Below are 22106 nucleotides of genomic sequence, written 5' to 3' on the forward strand. Positions count from 1 at the left end.
CATGTACAACCAAACAAGCCCCAGCTCAGTTGGCATTGGCAGGGGCGGGACTGTTCTCTGCAGTGGGGAAGAAAGAACAGGGAGGGTTTGAGCCTGATGGGGGCCTGCTCCCCAGCGGCCCTGCCCCACTCCCGACAGGCAGCTCCTGCTCTCGGGGGGGGGGGGCTTTGCACCCAGCCAGCCCCACAGGGCTGGGGAGCTGAGAGGAGGGAGGGACTGTGTCCACTGCTAAGGGACTGTGTCCACTGCTAAGGGCTGTGCTCTGGTGTATCCACCAGGCCAGGGAAGAGGGGGACCACAGCTATAAAGATCTATTAAAGCTGCGCTTTGCACGTCACATATTTCTTGAGTACCTACTTTGTCCCAGGCACCACGACTGACCCCAGGGATAGACAGAAAGGAACAAAGAGACACCCTGCTCTCCACCTATGGGAGGAGACATCGAATGAGGAATCACATAATCGAATGCACGATTATAAATTGTGATAAGGACTATGAAGGAAAAGGAAGAACAGCATGAGACCACGAAAGAGGGGGTTGGATTTAAACAGAGCATTCAGGGAAGGCCCCTATTAGGAGGACAAATTGAGATTTAAAGGATAAGTAGGTGTTAGCCAGGTGAAAAGAGGGGAAAGAGAGTCCCAGGAGGCTGGAACAGCAGGTGAGAGATCCCTGAGGCAGGAGAGAGCCTCTGCTTAGGAGGCAATGATAGAAGGGAGAGTGGGCCTGCAGAGGAGTCTGGAAAGGGGTGCTGAGTGCAGACGTAGGCAGGGGCCAGATCACAAAGGCCCTTACGTGATAAGGATGGGGATTTAATTCTAAGTGCAATGAGAAACACTTGGCATTTATTTGTTGATAACATTGGGGAGGAGCTCTAATGATCAGATTTATGTTTTTAAAAGATTATTCCTGGGTACAACATGGCAATTCTGAACGGGAACAAGAGAGGGGACGAGAAGGCCGGTTAGGAGGCTCCTGCAATAATCCCAGCAAAAATGTCAATGGCTTAGATTGAGGGCAGGAGAGCGGGAGATGAAGCAGCAGAGAAATTCAAGGTCCGTTTTCCATTGACTCCAATATTACAAGTCAGGTATTATTATCTCACTTATAAAGGTTGTGTAGTTTTCCCAGGTCACACAACTCCCTTGGAGGGGCAGTTCATAAAGGACAGATCTGGACTTGGAACCCAGATCTTCTGGACTCCTAAGCCCTTAATCTGTTCATAACCCTGCACCACCAAGACTGGTTTTCGCCAATGACCTGCTAAGGATGCAGAGCTGAAGATGGTTGGCTCTGGGCAAGTGACAGGGGTAGAGTCACAGTAGCAAGGCAGGGTATGTGTGTATGATGTCTGTGTGTGTGTGTGTGTGTGTGTGTGTGTGTGTGTGTGTGTGTGAGTGAGAGAGAGAAAAGAGGGGGAGGAGGAGGATGACGAGGGATGACAAGCCTGATGAGGAGGAGAAAGAGGAGAGGGCAGCAGGCAGAAGTGCTTGCACAGCTTCCCAGCACATTTCCTGCCTCTGTGTGGCAGCTTTGCAAGGCACCTCTGGCTACTGTCAATTAGCTTTTTCCAGGCCAGTGTTTGCTTACCCCCAGCAATGATGGAGACACACACCCCCTTCTTAGGGGACGGTTGAGGCAGCTTCCGCAGCTCAGCAACAAGCTGGTCTGGGAGTCAGGAGTTGGTGGTTACTTCATGGGTTCAGGCTGGGATCCCAGCTCTGCCTATGACCTTGGGCTGATTTATGAACTTTTTTCCATTTTCAGTTTGCTAATCTGCAAGATGGACATAGTAATACCTGCGTTGTAAGGTTAGTATATTTAAGGAGATATTGATGCTTAACTTAGTGCCTACCACAGAAGAAGCACTCAATAAAGAGTGTCCATTTTTATCATGGTAGCTGAAGACCCTTGTCAGAATTAAACAAGGAGGTCTGTACTCCACATCTACAGTGGACATCTCCCACTCCTGCCATGTTCTGCTGTTCAGAAGAGCACTGGCCTGGGAGTTGGGAGACCTGAGCTCTCCTTCTGGCTCTGCTGCTGAATTGCTGTGTGACTTTGGGTGAGATCCTCTCCTCTCTGAGCTTCAGGTGCTCTCACCTATAAAATAAGGGGGTTGTACAGATAGGATTCTAACCCAGGGCCTAGAAAAAAGACCGTGCTATTTACTTGGGGCTGTTCTGGTGATGGAATGGAGGAGCAAGGCCCAGAGGATAACCTCAACATAAATGCTTTTAATTAAATGTGGATTTTTTTCCCCTGAATGCTCTTTAACATCCCCAAAGAGTCTGCAGTTTGGGTAAATGTGGCCTACACAATAGAGTTGCCTATAGCCCCACAGACGGGTCCTCTGGTCTCTTGTTCTACTTCTATTTCTTCCACTCAGAGACAGTTCATCAACCACAAGATTGTAGGATCTCTTTCCAGCTTTCAAAATTCCTTTGAGCTTTCACAGTGTTGGAGAAAGAAAAAAAAGATAAGCAAAAGTGGAGTGCTAGAGTGAACCCCATGGTGCTGGGTTGGAGTTGGAGACATCAGCATAAACGCTCGTTTAATTTAATGAATATACACATGGAAAGAGATGCACGTACATGTAGGTTAGTAGACATACATATTTTCCTGGCTCGGTCTACTAAAAGGGCCCAGAAGCAATGATACTCCAAGAGCAACAAGCTCAACTTAACTGCCCAGGGCTTGGTTTCTAAATACCATTCTCCAATAAAAGAAATCAGGATTCCTTGGAGAAACGCAAGATGAGCCTAGAGTATCATATACTAGCAAAAAAAAAAAAAAAAAGTGTTCAAAACTAAGCCAAAAAAGGATGGGGAATGTCAAAAGGACCCAGGAACCAACCTGAAAAGAGCTCCCAGTGGCCAAGGCTAGAACAATTTGAAGAACAAAATAAAAATTGTATTAAATCGTACCCAAAGAATAAACTGTACTGTATTGAACACAAATAATAAAATAAATACACATGAATCCATATTGATATAGATAAATGATTAATTGAATAAATAAGTTGGGGGGAAAGGATCAATCTTCTTTACAGACCATTTCCCATAATGAGTGTAAAAGAAATGAGGGAAATAGAAAATCACCATGAGAACAGCACAGTAATAATCGCCTCAGGTAAGATCCACTGATGAAGGCTAAAATGAATGGATGAAACCTTAAGGAGAAACAAGATATTTTGCACAGCCTCAAACTATTTTCCCATAAATATGTATTAATACTGTGGCGATTTTAACATATGTCCTAAATTCCTTGATACTCCTCTCTCCAGGGGTAGAACTTAATTCCCTGCCCTTGAGTGTGGGTTAGACTTAGTGACTCACTCAATTCTAGTGACTAGAGTATAGGAGGAAAAAAAGAGCAGCTTTGCAGTAGAGAAACCTGGCAGACACCACCTTATATAGGTGTTCCATGTTAGCATTACCAGGGATAAGTCATGGTGATGTGGGGTACCCACTGACAGGACGAGATGAGGTGGCAAATCATTTATGTGTATTCTTCCCTCAGATCCATAACCTCAGTCTAATCCTGAGAGAAACACCAAACAAACTGAAAATCATTCCGCAAAATCTTGTCTTTCTTGATCTGTATCAAGATCAAGGTTATGAAAGACAGAGAAACTGTCACAGGTTGGAGGAGACTAAGGAGCCTGGAATGGTAGATTGGATCCTGGAACAGAAACAAGGACATAGGAGGAAAAACTAGAGAAATCTGAATCACATCTGTAGTCTAGTTAATACTAATGGACCAGTGTTAACTTCTTAGGGTTGACAAATGTACCTTGGTTATGTAAGATGTAACATCAGGGGAAGCTGGGTGAAGGGTATGTGGGAATCTGTACCATCTTTGCAACTTTTCTGTAAATCTAAAATGGTTCCAAAACAAAAAGTAAAAACAAAAACACAAAACCCTTTAGAGTGTAAACTCTTCTAGGGGAAAGGTCATAATGTATATTTTTCTCTATCTTCTCAGAGTTCCTAGCAGTGTCAAATATTCTCAAGGAATTCTTGTAGAAAAGACTATTCGGGAGGACAGAGTGTGTCCTAATCATAACTGTATCCTCAGCATTAACTAGTGCTGGCATGTGAGAGATGAACGTGGCTCTGGGAGCCTGGAGAATGGGGTGCCAATTCAGGCTTCACAGTAAATGACTCTGTACACCTTAGGAAGCTCACTTCATCTGAGTCATACTTCTTTACCTAGGAAATGGGGACAAAAATACTACTTGCCTTATAGGGTTATGAGGATTAAATGAGACAATGTATTGTGGGGAAAAGCTTTATAAATGGCAAAGACCTGTGTAAATATTCGTTATATCGACACACAGATGCTTATCAATCAGAAGTTCCACCTGAAAGGATCGGTGTTTCCCCAGCTCTCCACCTATGACACACCTATGCACAGAGTCAGGGCTGCAACCTTCCCTTCCGGTGCTCACCTAATCCAGCTACCTGTCCGTACACATCCTGGATAAGTTAAGCACGTGAAAATGTTCAGCCCTCTTTTCCTAACATGGAAAGAACCATCTTCATTCTCTGCTTGCTTTTGTTCATGTGCTGGCAAAGAGAGATGAGGAAATCCTGGTTGTTCCACAGCATCTAAGGCTTCGTAAAACTATGAAACTCTATAAAGTTGTAATATGGTGAGTAATAATAATAATAATAATAATGTCTACCATTTATGCTGGGGTTCTAAGGGTTATATGTGAACTAGTTTAATATTTTTTAGCCATTTTTGCTCCGTCTTACTTTTTTCTGCCAGATATGAGTATCATTATCATCTCCAATCTGCTTTAACATGATTCAGTGTATATTCAGTGAGCTCTGTAAGTCTATGTTAGTTTATTTTATTCTGTACCCTGGGATGTCTTGTTGTCCTAAGGAGGAAAACACACTCCGGGGGTATTTAGCCAGCATTTAGTCAGAGGTGTTTAATTAAGAGGTCACACTTCAGAGACAACATTTCAGTTATATTTCACTCCGTTTAACGCCAAAAGTTTTGTTAATTAACATAACAGATGTTAGAAATAGGTTTTTATTGATAAAATTAATGATTTTAAAGATATGCAGTTGGCTAAAATATTATGGAAGCAGTGGTCACTTCTGTATGAATAGTACACAAGAATCTAGTGGGCTCTTTACTTTTCACTCTTTGGAAGTGTGGATGAGGCTCGATTCTAAAACACTTTGAGTACAGCTACTGATGTAGAGCATTCTGATTGTCTGCCACTATGGCGGTCATGAAAATGGGCTTCTCAGATCACTGACTGCATGAAGCTTAAGAGCCCTCACCTCTGGGCTCTGCAATCCATCACTGCATTAGCACCTGAGCCATGCTCCCACCTGCTGCTCCCAGCCCATGACTGCGCACACCAGGAATACTAAGATAGGCTGGTTGTGAGGAGATGACAGATGAGTACCATTGGCTCAGGACTCCCAACAACTTTGCCAAACTTCCCTTGGGACTGCGCTATCATCTAAGACACTTCCACCCAACTTTCCTTCCTTCATTTTCTCTCCTTCATTTAGGGTTAGACCAGCATCAGTGTCTAACACTTTCCTCCCAGGATCCCCCAACTCCTTCCCTAGGAGCTTTTCTGTCACACATTTAAATTTCCCTAATAAATCGTCACACGTTTAAAACTGGACAGCTACATGTAAAAGAATGAAATTAGAACACTCCCTAACACCATATACAAAAATAAACTCAAAATGGATTAAAGACCTAAAAGTAAGACCAGACACTATCAAACTCTTAGAGGAAAATATAGGCAGAACACTCTATGACATAAATCACAGCAAGATCCTTTTTGACCCACCTCCTAGAGAAATGGAAATAAAAACAAAAATAAACAAATGGGACCTAATGAAACTTAAAAGCTTTTGCACAGCAAAGGAAAACATAAACAAGACGAAAATACAACCCACAGAATGAGAGAAAATATTTGCAAACAAAGCAAAGGACAAAAGATTAATTTCCAAAATATACAAGCAGCTCATACAGCTCAATATCCAAAAAACAAACAACCCAATCCAAAAATGGGCAGGAGACCTAAATAGACACTTCTCCAAAGAAGATATACAGATTGCCAACAAACACATGAAAGGATGCTCAATATCACTAATCATTAGAGAAATGCAAATCAAAACTATAGTGAGGTATCACCTCACACGGGTCAGAATGGCCATCATCAAAAAATCTACAAACAATAAATGCTGGAGAGGGTGTAGAGAAAGGGGAACCCTTTGCACTGTTGGTGGGAATATAAATTGATACAGCCACAATGGAGAACAGTATGGAGGTTCCTTAAAAAACTAAAAATAGAACTACCATATGATCCAGCAATCCCACTCCTTGGTATCCAGAAAAGGTGAAAACTCTAATTCTGATGAAACTAGGGGCAGGACAGGAATAAAGATGCAGAGATGTAGATAATGGACTTGAGGACACGGGGAGAGGGAAGGGTAAGCTGGGACGAAGTGAAAGAGTAGCATTGACATATATACACTACCAAATGTAAAATAGATAGCTAGTGGGAAGCAGCCGCATAGCACAGGGAGATCAGCTCGGTGCTTTGTGACCACCTAGAGGGGTGGGATAGAGAGGGTGGGAGGGAGACACAAGAGGGAGGGGATATGGGGATATATGTATATGTATAGCTGGTTCACTTTGTTATACAGCAGAAACTAACACATTGTAAAGCAATTATACTCCTATAAAGATGCTAAATAGATAAATAAATAAATCCACCTTGTGTCTGCTTCTCAGAGGACCCAGAACAGCATTAAGTGGCACTGAGAGTGCTCTGAAGAAACAGACAGTAAAATTGGGAGTTGAGATGGGCTCATCCCCCACATGGCAGGAGAAGGGGACAGAGTCATGGTTGCTAGGTGAGGCACAGATGGTCCCTGGAATCAAGTGGTGGTCTCACTAAAAAGATTTCATCAGTGGTGACCTGAAAAAATGTCCTGGTGGAAGGAAATGCTGTGGCAGTTTCAGTGATGTAAACATTTGAAAAACAAGGGAGCACAAGACCTAAAAGACTAGGGAGTTGGCTGGTTACTCCTAAGTTGCATTAACACCCAAAAGAAGGATAATGAGAGAGTGAGGGTATTTAACAAGCAGTTAGTGCCCAAGTATGAGAGTCATCAGGCCTCTATGGCAGCCTGCACAGAGGCCCTCATCACCTGTGACTGAAGGGCAACTCCAATCAAAGGGCATGCTGAAGCCCTAACTGTGAGAACTGCAGAGCTCCAGAGATGTTTGAATGCTTAGTCAAGGAAGATCTGTTACTTGAAGGACAGAGTCCTGGTGTGAAAACCTGGGACCCTGAAATACGGGACAGGGACATCTGGATGGGTCCCCCTGAAGATGTTGACTCTGCTGACTTCCAAGCCAATATCTAGGATTAAATCTCCACACAACTCAGCTGGAGGTACGCTGGGTCTAGTAAGAGAGGAAAGAGACCACACACTTAAAAAGTTGCAAGAATGAGCTGTTATGCACCAACAGGAGCCAAGGGACTACCCCTGAGATTGGATTTTTAGGATGCTTGATCAAGGAAGCCAGAAAGCAAGACTGGATAAGCAAGAATTCCTTGACTTGGGGGCACATTCTGGGGACATGGGACTTAACGTTCCAGGAAGGACACAAGGATGAGGCAAACTCATCCTAGGAATGTCTGTTTAGAAGCCTGGAAAAATGATGGTCCACTCTCAGGGAAGTGGAACTGCCAGAAGCATCCTGGCAAATGGTAGAGGAAGGAGTAGAGGGGCTGAGAGATGAGGCATGTTGGAATTACCATAATATATAAGGCCAGAAGCTCCACCTGAAGACACACTATTCCCCGAGGCCAGCAGCAGTGCACTGGTGAGAGGAGCACAGCATTGCTGAGTCCAGAGGCGGCCTCCTCTGCAGGCCAGGGATAACTGCCGAGAGGCCATCACAGAGATGGGCTCTTTGATAACCCCAGGGGGTGATGTCCCACCCACCCAAATAATGGAGGTCAGGTGGTGGTGCTTAACCACCAGAAGCCAGGACACCACAATTACTGCAATGACTAACAAGGTCAGAGAGGTAACCAAGGGAGATTGACCCACAGGGCGCTGAGGAGATGGTTAATAGCACGTGATGTCCGTAGGGGAAAATAGACGAACAGTCAGCCAGGATGATGCTTATTATCTATTACCAAGAAAAACAAGCATGGAGGGGCAGGAGGTTGAGGGCTGTCGTCACCCTCATAAAAAGCCATGATCCTTGTTTAGTTCCATACCTGAGCCAATTTTCAGATCCAGAACTCATTGGTGCAGAAGTGGCTGGGTCCCTCAGAGGAAACACCCTGGAGCACCATGACAAGCACATACTGTGATGCTCTCCCCAGTCCCTTCCTAAATGGACCTATGACCATTTACCTGGGTGACTATTCTGGGGAAAGGGGGAATATCAGGATTGGGTGCATTATTGGTTACAGCTAGTGCCGGCGTGCCTGGGAGGATGCAGGGAGGCTGGTTCTCCAAGAATTGGAAAACCACCACCTGGATTCAGCTGGAAGGTATTACTGCTGCCAGAGTGAAGAAGCAAGGCTGGGGTGACACTGACAGGAACAGGAAGCAAACAGGAAGGAGCAAGTCCCCTCTTCCTCTACCAGGCTTACAGTCTCTCTCTAGCACCCCATATTGGCAGATCCTAAAAGGGAGCTGGTGGTAAAGGAGGCATTCGGTTGACAGAGTCCCAGCCCAGCATCTCAAAACGGAGAACGGAAGTGGGAGGTGGGGGAACAAGGGGTTGTAACCCAGAGACAGTCTCTTCGTAACTTACACACAGAGCCATCCCCAACACTGGTGACAGTGATTCGGTATCTTTATTCTTTAATTTCTTTAAATGCTCTGTTATAATAAGTACTGACATTTGCAAATCTCACTGTAGTTTTTTTTTTTTTAATCAAGTCTATTGTCTCATTTAATCTTTTGAGAATGATAGGAATCATTCTTTCCCTGTTGAAGATAATGGTGCCCAGAAAAGCCGAACACCTGCCTAATGATATAAAACATATAAATAGTAGACTTGGGTCTCTCGGATCTCATGACTAGGGTCTTTCACTACAACCTACTGTCTTCTCAAAATCTGGCCACAAAGCAAAAGCACTAGTGACCCTATCTTTATTAGAGAATCCTCAATTAAACAAAAAGTAATTCAGGTAAGCATATTTAGTAAATATCATTTTAATTCTCCTTGAGTGAGTTAAATTTCATCCATTCATTCAACAAATATTTGATGAGTATACTCTGTGCTGTAGAGGAAGATACAACCTGAAACAGAATAGGCTATCTGTCCTCAAGGATCTCCAGTATAATGTGGGAGATAAAAGTTACAGTGAGTAAGAAGTGTTATTCTAGGGGTGATATAAGATGCCAGCAGAGAGGACAGCCACCCTTCTCTACTAGGGGAAGGGAAAGGAGGGGAGGGAAGTCAGTGAAGGCTGCGGGGAGGGAATGACAGGGCCTGAGCTGTGTTCCAGGAAGAGGGCACAGCCTAGAAAAGTCCAGAGGCTAGAAGGAGCAGGATTCATTTAAGGAAACTGCTTTTGTAAGTGCATCAAGCCTCCCTCCTGGAGAATGGGCAGAGAGGAAGGCACTGGGGGAGAAGGAGAGAGGTACCCAGCTATCTTGAATATTTTGAATGCAGTCCTGAGGGCACTCGGGGAATCTTTGTCTCAGGGGTCTGCTCTTCAAACAGCGGCAAAGCCAGAGTTTGCCTTTGGCCGGCTCATTTGCGTGCTTGAGGTGGCAGAAGGTAAAACCTTCCCCTCTCATGGGTGCCCTGGACTAGGAGGGTTCTGCTCTAGGTAGCCAGGACCAATTGGTCCTAAGTCCATTGCTGAAGAAATTCTCGTCTTTCTTGGTTCCATTAGATCACTCTTTGATGTCACAGGGCATTTTTCAGGGAAAACATCCGCCAAACTTTCCTCCTGATATCTGGGCAATGTCCCCACAGAGAAATTAAGGAGGAGAAAGCCCCTATTTGGAAAGCCCCAGGTGATCAAATTTCCAGCACTCTGTGTTTTCATTCTCTCTCCTTAGCTCTGTGAAGATCCCTTTCTGAAGTCACCATAGACTCTAAATCCCCATCTGAGAATGCAACACAAAGAAATCTGCTCCTCCACGTAATAAGCCCAAACTCACTACCTCGTCACCTAGCACACTGAGGGGCTGCAATGATTTTGAGCTGAAGGAGAAACTTCAGATCCTTTCAAAAAAAGGTCCTGTCCATAATCAGGACAGCTGAGCATGACTTTTGGCGGTGGTCATATTCTTAAATACTTTAATTACACCATTAACAATGGTTCTCTCTTGGGGGTCGATTACCAGGGTACTTGCACACCCTATGTTTTTATGTTTCTGTATTGTTTGAATTTTTTTAACCATCTGTATCATATATGTAATTTAACAAATGTGTATGTAAGAATATACTTAAACCCCTCGGAAACGTTATTCTTGTCACTAAAAAGAGTGTGATGTTTTTAGAGCACAGGAGCTGGAGGGAACTTTTGAAACAGATTCTTACTCCAACTGTGGTCCCCGGTCCAGCAGCATCAGCTTCACTTGAGCTTTTTAGAAATGCAGAATCTCAGATTAACCCTGGGCCTGCTGAATCAAACTCTGCATTTTAACAGATTCGTAGGTGATTCCTACACACATTAAAATGTGATCTAGTGTAGCCAAATTCCAGGACTTTGATCACTGAGGCAACAGGAGGGGTAACAGGAATTATTTGTTAAAGTTCACACAGCTCCTCAGTACCAGAACTAGGGCTTTAGCTCCTATCTTTAAACTCCTAGACCAGGACTATTTTCATGCCTTTGGGTTGCCTCTCCAGCTTGTGGTCTTCCTAGAACCTCAGCTTATTTTTCTGTACTTTATAAGGGAATGCATTCTAGGTCTCAGGGCAACATGGAAGGTGAATATCAAATCTCTTAATACAGCTCAATACTTCTGGGTAAGATAAAGCACTGCAGTCTAGCAATTAGGTCCACCAGACCTGGACTGGGCCCCAAATCATATTCTAATAGTGTTTGAAAGAAAGCCCAAGGTGGATTTAAGAACAAGTAACAGTAGGAAAACAAGCAGGGCCAGTGACATCAGAGCATCTCTGGAAACTCAGGGGCAGGGGAAATATCCAGGAATCCCGTAGTTATTGGTTCCCATCTGTACAGGTGATGGAATGAGTCAAGTGCTGGCTGCTGTGTTACAAAGAAGGGAATCACCTCTGATTGAGTATTCAGTGCTTATATGGATATTAACCAGCCAAGCTGTTCAGAATTTGAATTCAGCTCCCTGTACACACTTACCCAGAGGAAATCATCACAGGCTGTTGGCATGTCTAGAGGAAGAAAGCCTGGGTCTACAGTGCTGGCTGCCCCTATGGATCTGAAGTCATCCTCAGACTGGGGTATATCTTTTTTTTTTTTTTAACATCTTTATTGGAGTATAATTGCTTTACATTGTTGTGTTGCTTTCTGATGTATAACAAAGTGAATCAGCTATATGTATGCATGTATCCTCATATCTCCTCCCTCTGTGTCTCCCTCCCACCCTCCCTATCCCACCCCTCTAGGTGGTCACAAGCACGGAGCTGATCTCCCTGTGCTATGCAGCTGCTTCCCACTAGCTATCTATTTTACATTTGGTAGTATATATAAGCACATGCCACTTTCTAACTTCGTCCCAGCCTCCCCTTCCCCCTCCCTGTGACCTCAAGTCCATTCTCTATGTCTGCGTCTTTATTCCTGTCTTGCTTAGACTGGGGTATATCTGACTCAAGAAAAGTCCGAGTCCAGCTCCAACCAGCAGAGGGACCAGATCACAGGAAGGCCTCCCCAGTGCCACATGTCTGGAGCCAAGGAGTCCTTGTCTGAGACCTTTGGCAATACCTTGGGAGGACAAAGGTACAGGCTGAGCCAAAAATACACAAGAAAGGCGGAGTCCCAAACATCAGAAGTACTGTCCAGAAATGAGGTTCAGTGCAGGAAATGAGCACAAGGGAGAAGCCACTAGGCAAGAAGAGTGGTGTGGTTAGTAACTAAGAGGTGAGCAATGCAGGAAGGGTCAGTTCTGCCTCCAGTAATCTCTAGTTGTGTGATCCTGGGTGAGCGCTTTCTTCTTTCAAAGGCATCATATATCAAATTAAGTAATATTATTGCAAGTTAATATCATATCTTGTTCAAATTAAAGCACTGAATTCTACTGATATAAGGAGTTGAATACAAAGTTATTCCCTGCTATAGTCTGAATGTGTCCCCCCCACCCCAAACTCATTTGTTGAAATCCTAATGCCCAACATGATGGTATTAAGAATTTGGGCTTTTGGGGAGGCTTAGGTCATGAGGGTGGACTCCTTATGAGTGGGATTAGTGCCCTCATAAAAGAGAAGCCACAGAGCTTCCTTTCCCCTTCAATCACATGAGGACACAAAGAGAAGTTTGCCACCTGATAGAGGGCCCTTCTGTGACCATGCTTGTACTCTGGTCTCAGACTTCCAGCCTCCAGAACTGTGGGAATAAATTTCTGTTGTTTGCAAGCTACATAGTCTGTGTTATTTTGTTATAGAAACCCAAACAGATGAAGACACCCCCTCTTTTGTGAGCGATTGTTTTTTGGGGGAAGGGATGGGGTAGAAGGAACAAACATTGCCTTATATTCAGGCCTGCAGGTGAACTTACTCAGGGTTTTAGTTAGTGAGTGGTCGAGTGGGATTCAACACGGTCTCATCCCAGAGTCTAAGTTCTCAGCCAGAAAACTGTGGCAACATATCCTTCAGGACAAGCCTCCAGCATCACCTGCCCAAGCCCTCCCTGAGCAGTGCCCCCTCTTCTTTCCTATACACATAAGACCTGGTTAAGCAGTTCTGCCTGCCATCTGCTCTGCCATCTCTCGGGACTCCAGGCTTTCCTCATAGAACTTTGCACACTGTGCTGTAAATTGGACAGGAAAACTCTCTGAGGTTAAGGGCTGTGTCATACTCAACTATGACCATGGCACTTAATAAATGCTCAGTAGAGAAACTTTGTTGAATGACTCTCAGGATATGATAAATCTACTTTGTCAGATAGGGTAGATTAGCACTCCATATCCATTTCATCCTCTTTCTAGTAGATATTGCTATAATGTGGAAGCTAGAAAGGTAAAACGTACATTTCCTAGACTCCCTTGCAGCTGAGCTCTGGATGTGATTTAGGTTTGGCCAATCAGATGCATGAACATGAATTCTGGAAAGCAGAAGTGAGGCTTCTGCTGACTCTGCTGCTTCTGGGGCAAGCTTAGCTGTGAGGATGTTTGGTCTTTTGGTAGTATCCTTGGTGGAGGGCCCAGAGCTGGGTTGCTTATTTTGTGGGGGTCAAGAGACAGGGCACCAGGGGTTCATTCTGTTGGCGGGGACTGTAGCAGGCATAACGTGGCTCTTCCTGGTCCTAGTAGCTCTGGAGTAGTTTTGGAACCAAAGCTTCCATTCCATAGAAGGTCCAAGAAGAGATAGATCTCTGCCTTGCCCAGGACTTTGGGCTCATTTCTAGAAGCTCAATCTAAATTCTATTTATTCAGTCCTTCCAATAGCTCCACAAGCCATTTAATACTAGATGTTTCTAGTTAGGCCATTGCTTCTGCCACTTCACTAGGACAAATACAGTCACTTAAACAAGGTAAAAGGCAGTCCAGTGAACTATGGTGGCTCTGCCTCTCAAGGTCATTCAAGGACTCAGTTCTCTTTTCTCTTGGTGCCCAGTCACTCCCTAGGGTGCTGCTCTCATCCCATGGTTGTAGTTTTTCACCACAGCCATGCCCCATGTTCCAGTATGTGGGAAGTAGGCAAGAAGAAATGGAGGGGAAGCAGCTTCCTTTTAATGAAATGAATTAAAAAATTCACACATCCCTTCCACACAGACTCCATCGGCCATAACTTAACCAGAGGACCCCCCCTTGCTGCAAGGGGACTGGCAGTAAGAATGCATTAGAGGGAGCTAAGAGCGAAAACAGGGAAACCAGTTAGTTTTTGCAGTAGTCCACGTCTCTGGATGCTAAATTTCAGATACTTTTCACTACACCACAATGTGTACTTTGAGGTACTGGGGCTAGGAGTTTGCAAACCACATTTTAGGCTTGGCTAGCTGGTGACCTATTAAACTCTGCCAATAGGGGTGAAAGAGGGAGACTGCACAGCTGGAGGGGTGAGAAGGGACTGCTCCTTTCTGTTTACTTTCTATCTCCTTGGCGTTCCTGTCTGTGTTACTGAGCGATGCTTCTTTACCCTGGCAGCAGGAGTTCCTGTTAGGAGCAACAGTTAAATCCACATTGCAGCAACATTCATAGAACCAACCTCACTGTGCCCCCTCAGTGATACCAGCCAACCCAGAGATCTGGGTCCCCAGCCAATGGGACCCCTCCTTCAAGCTCAGAAACGCCATCATAAGCCAGGTATGACCCCTTCTCACAATCTAAGTTTCAGCTTCATAAGCTCTCACCCTTGTTTTTCTAAGTTTTAACCTCTTACCCCAACATAATAAAGGTCATTTATGAAAAACTCACAGCTAACATCCTAATCAATGGGGAAAAACTGAAAACTTTCCTTTAAGATCTGGAACAAGGCAAAGATGTCCACTCTCACCATTGCTATTCGACAGAGTACTGGAAGTCCTAGCCAGAACAATCAGGCAAGAAAAAGAAATAAAAGCCATCCAATCAGAAGGGAAGCAGTAAACTTATCTCTGTTTGCAAATGACATGATCATACACATAGAAAACCCTAACAATTCTACACACAAACACTCCCCCCACACACAAACACGCATACACACATGCAATCTTGAGCAAGAGGAACAAAGCTGGATGCATCATACTTCCTGATTTCAAATTATATTTCAAAGCTGTAGCAATAAAAAGAGTATGGTGCTGGCATAGAAATAGACATATAGACCAATTAAACAGAATAGAGAACCCAGAAATAAACTCATGCATTTACAGTCAACTGATCTTCAACAAGGGTGCCAAGATCTTCAACAATGGGGAAAGGATAGACTCTTCAAAAAATGGTGCTGGGAAAACTGGATATCCACATGCAAAAGAAAGAAATTGGCCCCCTATTTCTCACCATACACAGAAATCAACACAAAATGGATTAAAGTCTTAAACATAAGACTTGAAACCTTAAAGTTCCTAGAAAAAAAAACAAGGAAAAACCTTATTGACATTGATATTGGCAAAATTTTTAAAAATAATGATGCCAAAAGCACAGGCAACAAGCAAAAATAGAGAAGTGGGGCTATATCAAATGAAATAGAAACAATCAACACACAAAATGAAAAGACAACCTATGGAATGTGAAAAAATATTTGCAAATCACACATCCAATAAAGTGTTAATATCCAAAATACCTAAGGAGCTGCTACAACTCATTGCCAAAAATACAAATAACCTGATTTAAAAATGGGCAAAGGACCTAAATACACTTCTTAGAAGAAATTCAAATGGCCAACAGGTATGAGAAAAGGTGTTCAACATTTCTAATCATCAGGGAACTGCACATCAAAACCTCAATGGGATATCACCTCACACCTGTTAGAATAGCTGTTATAAAAGAGACAAAAGGGGGCTTCCCTGGTGGCGCAGTGGTTGAGAATCTGCCTGCCGATGCAGGGGACACGGGTTCGAGCCCTGGTCTGGGAAGATCCCACATGCCGCAGAGCAACTGGGCCTGTGAGCCACAATTACTGAGCCTGCGCGTCTGGAGCCTGTGCTCCGCAACAAGAGAGGCCGCGATAGTGAGAGGCCCGCGCACCGCGATGAAGAGTGGCCCCCGCTTGCCGCAACTAGAGAAAGCCCTCGCACAGAAACGAAGACCCAACACAGCCATAAATAAATAAATTAATAAATTAAAAAAAAAAGAAAGCTCTAGGCTTGATCAGACAGTGCAATATACATTTAAAAAAAAAAAAAAAAAAAAGAGACAAAAGATAACAAGTGTTGGGAAAGATGTGAAGAAAAAGGAACTCTTGTGTCTGTTGGTGAGTATGGTAATTGGTGCAGCCATCGTGGAAAACATATGGAGATTTCTAAAAAAAATTAAAAATAGAACTACCATATGATCCAGCAATCCCACTTCTGGGTATATACCCTGAGGAATCAAAAACTGTATCACAAAGAGATATCTGCATTTCCATGTTCATTGTAGCATTATTCACAGCAGTCAAGCACAGAAACAAACTAAATGTCTTTCGACAGATGAATGGATAAAGAAAATAAAGTGTGTGTGTGTGTGTGTGTGTGTGTGTGTATGTGTGTGTATACACACACACTGGAATATTACTCAGCCTTAAAGAAGGAAATCTTGCCATTTGCAACAACATGATTGGAGCTGAAGGGCATTATGTTAAGCAAAATATGCTAAGCGAAATAAGCAAGACACAGAAAGAGAAACTGCATGATCTTATATGTAGAATCTAAAACAGTCACACTCATAGAAACAGAGAGTAGGTCAGTGGTTGCCAGGAGCTGGGGGAGGAGGAGATGGGATGATGCTAGTCAAAGGGTACAAAGTTTTAGTTATCTAAGATGAGTAAGTTCTGGAGATCTAATGTACACATAGTTATGATAGTTAACAGCACTGTGGCATATACTCAAAATTTGCTAAGAGGATAAATCTTAAATTAAATCTTCTTAACACATACACACACAAATGGTAACTATGTAAAATAATAAATATGTTAACTGTTTTGTGGTGATCATTCCACAATATATACATATATCAAAATATCAAGTTGTACATCTTAAATATATATACTTTTTATATGACACTGATATCTCAATAAAGCTGTTAAAAATTTTAAGCTTTGCAATCAGGAAAATAGCAGAGGTGCATACTAGCAATGTGACCACGGGTATGACCCTTAACCTCTGTGAATCCTAATTTCTGCATCTGTAAAGTAGGTATAGTAAACCTCTATTGAAGATGGTCATTGTGGGGGTCAGCACATGCCGGGCACGTCATAGGTATACAATTCATGAGAGCTATTATCGTTAAAATATCTCACATGGAGAGCATTTGATTTTAGACTATTAATTTAACAAATATTTTTTAAAAATGCTCTGTAAATGTTAGTTTTCTTTCTCTTTTTTCTTGCCAACCTTCAGGTGCCTCTGATTCATGACTTCTCTCATTCATGTTCCTCAGAGTCACTTCCCTAACACATTCAACTTGTCCTCACTTCCTTTTTCTCCCTCCAAAACCTTGACCTTGACAGCATCAGGAAGAAAGCACTCAGCACAATACCTGACATTTGTACACATTCAATAATCATTTGTTGTCTGTCTGATCTCCTCTGCTTTCTAACCACTCACTCCTGGCTTTTCCTGGTTCTTACATCCTCCAAATACCTTTGCTTCCCAGTCCCTCATGACTGGGACCAAACATCCAGACAAAAAGACAGAGGAAGAAAGTGAAAAGAAGACAGTTTTCACCCACCGCATGGCCTCCTTCTATTTTCAAGGCCAGTGACACGTTGACAACCAGCTTCCCTTTAACCTTGGCCACCCGGAGCCCTATCAGCCACCCTGGGCGGGCAGCTAACACCCATTAGCAGTTGATCCAGGAGTAATTAGTGAGCCCAGTCGGGGCCATTAGCATTTCTAAGTTCCCATTTGTAAATCATAACTGGCTTGAGTGGGGTGCAGAAGCAGCTGGTGTGGGGAGATCCAGTCTGGAAATTCAGCTGCAGCTCCCACTATAGTACATATTAGAAATTCTTGGGAACCTCCATAGGCCAGATATTTCCTGTCTGCCTGCCTGCCCACCCGCTACGCCACTATCACTACATGTACACACTATCCACAGGGGTAATAGTCACCAAGACCTCTGGACCTCTCCTACAGCACAGACGTTCAAATGTCTCCACTCCTAGTAAGAAAGGGCTTGGCCATATTGAACAGAGATTTGGAGTTAGACAGACTTGGGTTGGAAACCCAGCTCCTGCACTTACTAGTTTGGTGACCTTGAACAAGTCATTTAACCTCTGTATCAGTTTCATTTTTGAAAAACACTCTTTTCTTTACAAAAGAGTTTTTTATTACTTTTCTAGCAAATCAAAAGGGTATTTGATGGTAAAAAGATCAGTGTTTGCCAGGGTTCAGGGGGAAGGAGGGAGAGATGAATAGGTGGAGTACAGGGGAATTTTAGGGCAGTGAAACTATTCTGTGTGATATTGTAACAGCCAATACATAACATTGTATATTTGTCAAAACCCACAGGATGTACAAAATAAAGAGTGAACCCTAATATAAACTATGGGTTTGGATTTAAAATATTGTATTATTGGTTCATCGATTGTAACAAACGTACCACACTAAGGTAAGATGTTAATGTTAAAAGATAAACTAAAGCATGTTAAAATTTGTAAGTTTATTTGAGCAAACATCCATTCCAATAGGGCAGCGCCAAACCGGAAATGGTTAAGAGGGTTCCAACAACAGGAGTAGGGGGGTAGAGAGGTCCTAGACTTTAGTGGAGAAGATGCAGAAGCAAAGCAAAGAAATCATTAATTAGCTCTAGCTTTAGCAGTTGCCTTATTTGGGGAAGCCTAGTTGGCCAGTTGTGATTGGTTGTCTTCAGGTTCCAAGCTCTTAGCCTTGAGGCATTTATAGGTTAGGTTTGGGTTTGCTTAAGCAGGCAGCCACAGCATTAGAAAACCACCTCTGTCTAATGACCTCTTTGTTTAATTAATTAAATATTAATAATAGGGGAAACTCTGTAGAGGGGGGAAGAGGTATGTGAGAACTCTACTTTCTGCTCAATTTTTCTGTAAACCTAAAACTGCTTTAAAAAAAGTCTATTTTTATTATTTTTTTTTAAAAAGAGTCTTGGACTAGTTATTCCTTACCTGGAGTTGCCTCACCCAGTACTGCTTGAACTTTGATGTACATATGAATCACCTGTAGGTGACTCTGTCAGTCCAGAGTGGGGCCTGAGAAACTGCATTTCTAACAAGCAAGGCTGTCAGTCCCTGACCGTACTTGGAGGTGCAAGGCTCCAGACTGAGGCAATAATTGTCTAAGTAAAGGAGCTGTGAAGTGGCAGGTGCTCAACAAAGTGGGACAAATATTAATATGGTTCCCTTCCCTGCCACAAGTTAGGTCTTGAGAGGACCCAACAGCTGGCTCCAAACTTCAGGGACTTAGCATTTAAATAACAAGTGGGTGCAGGGAATTCCCTGGCGGTCCAGTGGTTAGGACGCTGTGTTTCACTGCCTGGGGCCCGGGTTCAATCCCTGGTCAGGGAACTAAGATCCTGCAAGCTGCGCAATGTGATCAAAACAAACCTGAGTCCATTTAGGAATAGAATTGTCAAATAAAATATAGAGCATCCAGTTAAATGGGAATTTCAGGTAAGCAACAAATAATTTTTAATGTAAGTATATCTTGTGTAAATACGTTCCTCAAGAACCAACCTACTTCATCAGGGAAATGCCTCTCTTCCATCACTTTCTTATCCACTTATTACTCATGAGCAAATGGCCAGCAATGACTGGATGGGTAGAAACACTGAGTGTGTGTAGGCACACTGCTACTTATCTCTACCAAGTCACTGCTAACACAGTGCACCTGACTTTACAGTTTACTAAACACATCCTTTAGTTCAATGTTTCTCAAACTATAATGCACATACAAATCACCCGGGGTCTTGCTAAAATACAGGTTCTGATTCAATAGGTCTGAGGTTCTGCATTTCTAATAAGCTCCAGGTGATGTTGATGATGCTGGTCTGTGGACCACTTAGATCCCCTTTTCCTGGGATTTGATGACATGAGGAGAAGGGAAGCGAATAATCCTAGGTGGTAGGTTGTATCATCCCCATTATATAGTTGAGGAAATAAAGCCTTAGATTAAGTGGACATTCTCAGGGCTGAGGAGAGAGAGAGGGAGATGGAGAGAGAGGAGGAGGGGGAGAAAGAAAAACTTATCAGGATGTAAATCTGGGTCTACCGTTCTGTGCTATACCATCTCTGCAGGAGGGAGAAATCCTGGGCCTACGTCCCTTTTTAGTCTTTCACAGGCTGCATGATCTTGGAAAAGTCATTTGGCCTCCCTGCATCTCAGTTATCTCAACTATGAGAAAGAAGGGTGATGACCACTGCCTCCCAGAGAGTGCCTTGAGAGGCAAGGAAAGGACCTGTGAAAAGGTCTTAGACTCTGTAACATGATACAAACGTTGGCTATTATTTCTATTAGTACTTGAGAACAGCTCTTTAAAAGATTGTTCGAAATGCTTTACATGTGTTAAGTATTTAGTCCTTACAATGGCCCTCAGAGGTAAAGAGTATCATTTTTATCCCCCTTTTACAGTAAAGGAAACTGAGGCACAATGAGGTTAAGTAAACTGGCCAAGGCTGAGAGCTAGCAGAGGCAAGGTTTGGGCCCTGGCAGTCTGGCTTCGCAGCCCATGCTCTTCAGCTCTAGCGATATTGCTTCTCTGTAGGTATTAGCCCACCTCTCCCCCTGCTGGTTTTATAGATAGGAAATTGAGGTTTGGAGAAGATAAGTGACTTTACAATGCTCACAGAGCAAGACTCTACCTACATGAACCACACGGAATCTTCACACTTTTCTCAAAGCAATTGTCTGGTCCCAAGAGGGCCCCACCTCTCTACCTTACAGGAATCCAAAGAAGTGTCTCAAAGGTGGGGAGATAGTCCTAAATATTGTGTCCTGGGGAGGGGAGTGGAGAGGACCAAAAGGATCTTTTCAACTCCCTTCCAGTAAGGCCAAGCAGGTGAGACCATGTCAGCCCCTTGGCCCACTCATTTCTACCTCCAGGCCAACACCCTCCAGTGAGACCCTAGAATTCATCAACGCTGGGCAGACACACACTGAGATGAGATGGCTTCTTGACCTGAAGGTGAGCAACATGCCTTTGTGTAACAGATGCAGCCCAGAATTCTAGGACCAAAGTCTGGCTTGCTACATGTACTCAACAGTTATAATTTTAAGACAATTTGGTAGGAAGGGCAGCATGGGTCGTGAAATTTGGAAACCAATTTCTGGCTCCACCATTTTCTAACTGAATGACAATAAGCAAATTTCTTCAGCTGGCTGGGTGTTGGTTTCCTCCTCTGCAAAATGAGGATGATGACAATGTCGCTATGAAACTGAATGTCATCATGGATGTGGAAGCACACTGTCAACTCCAAAGGGCTGTACCCTTATTAATTACGACTGATATGATCGAGTCCAACCTGCCCATTTCTCAGTAGAGAATGGTCAGGACATTACCAGCCCCATGACACATGACCACACCACTCTTTCTCCCTAACATACCTTCTGTGTTCAGGCCTGGCTGCCAATCCTCTACATGGGATGTCCCTCCCTGTTTCCCCACTTGGGGAAATTCTCCTCGTGCCTCAAGGCTCAGCTCAGATGCTGCCTTCTTTATGAAACCTTCTCTCATCAATTGGAATTAATTACTCCTTTCTCTGTGCTTCTACAGTATATACTTTTACTTTTATTTAGAGTGAATGAATGTATATATTTGGGATTAGATACCTGAGGTAGAATGCTATTTCCTCTACTAATTCTGAGACCTTGAAAAAGTGATTTACTGTCTGAGTCTCAGTCTCCGTTTCTGTGAAATGGACATAGGAAACAAACTTGAAAACCATTGTCAAGCCTAGGGTACGCACATACAAATTTGCCTGCCGTGTGACTCTGGACCCACCAGGGATTCAATGCAATCTGTCTCAAACCTCATTGAAAACAGTGTCCCAGATTTGTGACCTGCACCATTGTAATAACAAAGTAAGAGTGTATAATCCAATGATTCAGCTCATGAGGCGACCAGAGACTTGAACTCAGAGTCTTGACTATGTGATGAACTCACTTCTTTTTGCCATTATCACCCACCCTTTCAATTTCTGCTCTGGGAGACCAGCTAAACTTGTTTCTTAAGTGTTTCTGTTTTTCAGCTCTGGTAGTGTTCATAGTTATATTTGACAACATTTATCTCACAGGATATGGTGACACGTAAATGAGTTTGTTACAGTGTTTGGTGTATGGTAAG

This window comes from Balaenoptera musculus, chromosome 1 (assembly GCF_009873245.2).
Source record: "Balaenoptera musculus isolate JJ_BM4_2016_0621 chromosome 1, mBalMus1.pri.v3, whole genome shotgun sequence".
In the NCBI taxonomy this organism is placed as follows: domain Eukaryota; kingdom Metazoa; phylum Chordata; class Mammalia; order Artiodactyla; family Balaenopteridae; genus Balaenoptera; species Balaenoptera musculus.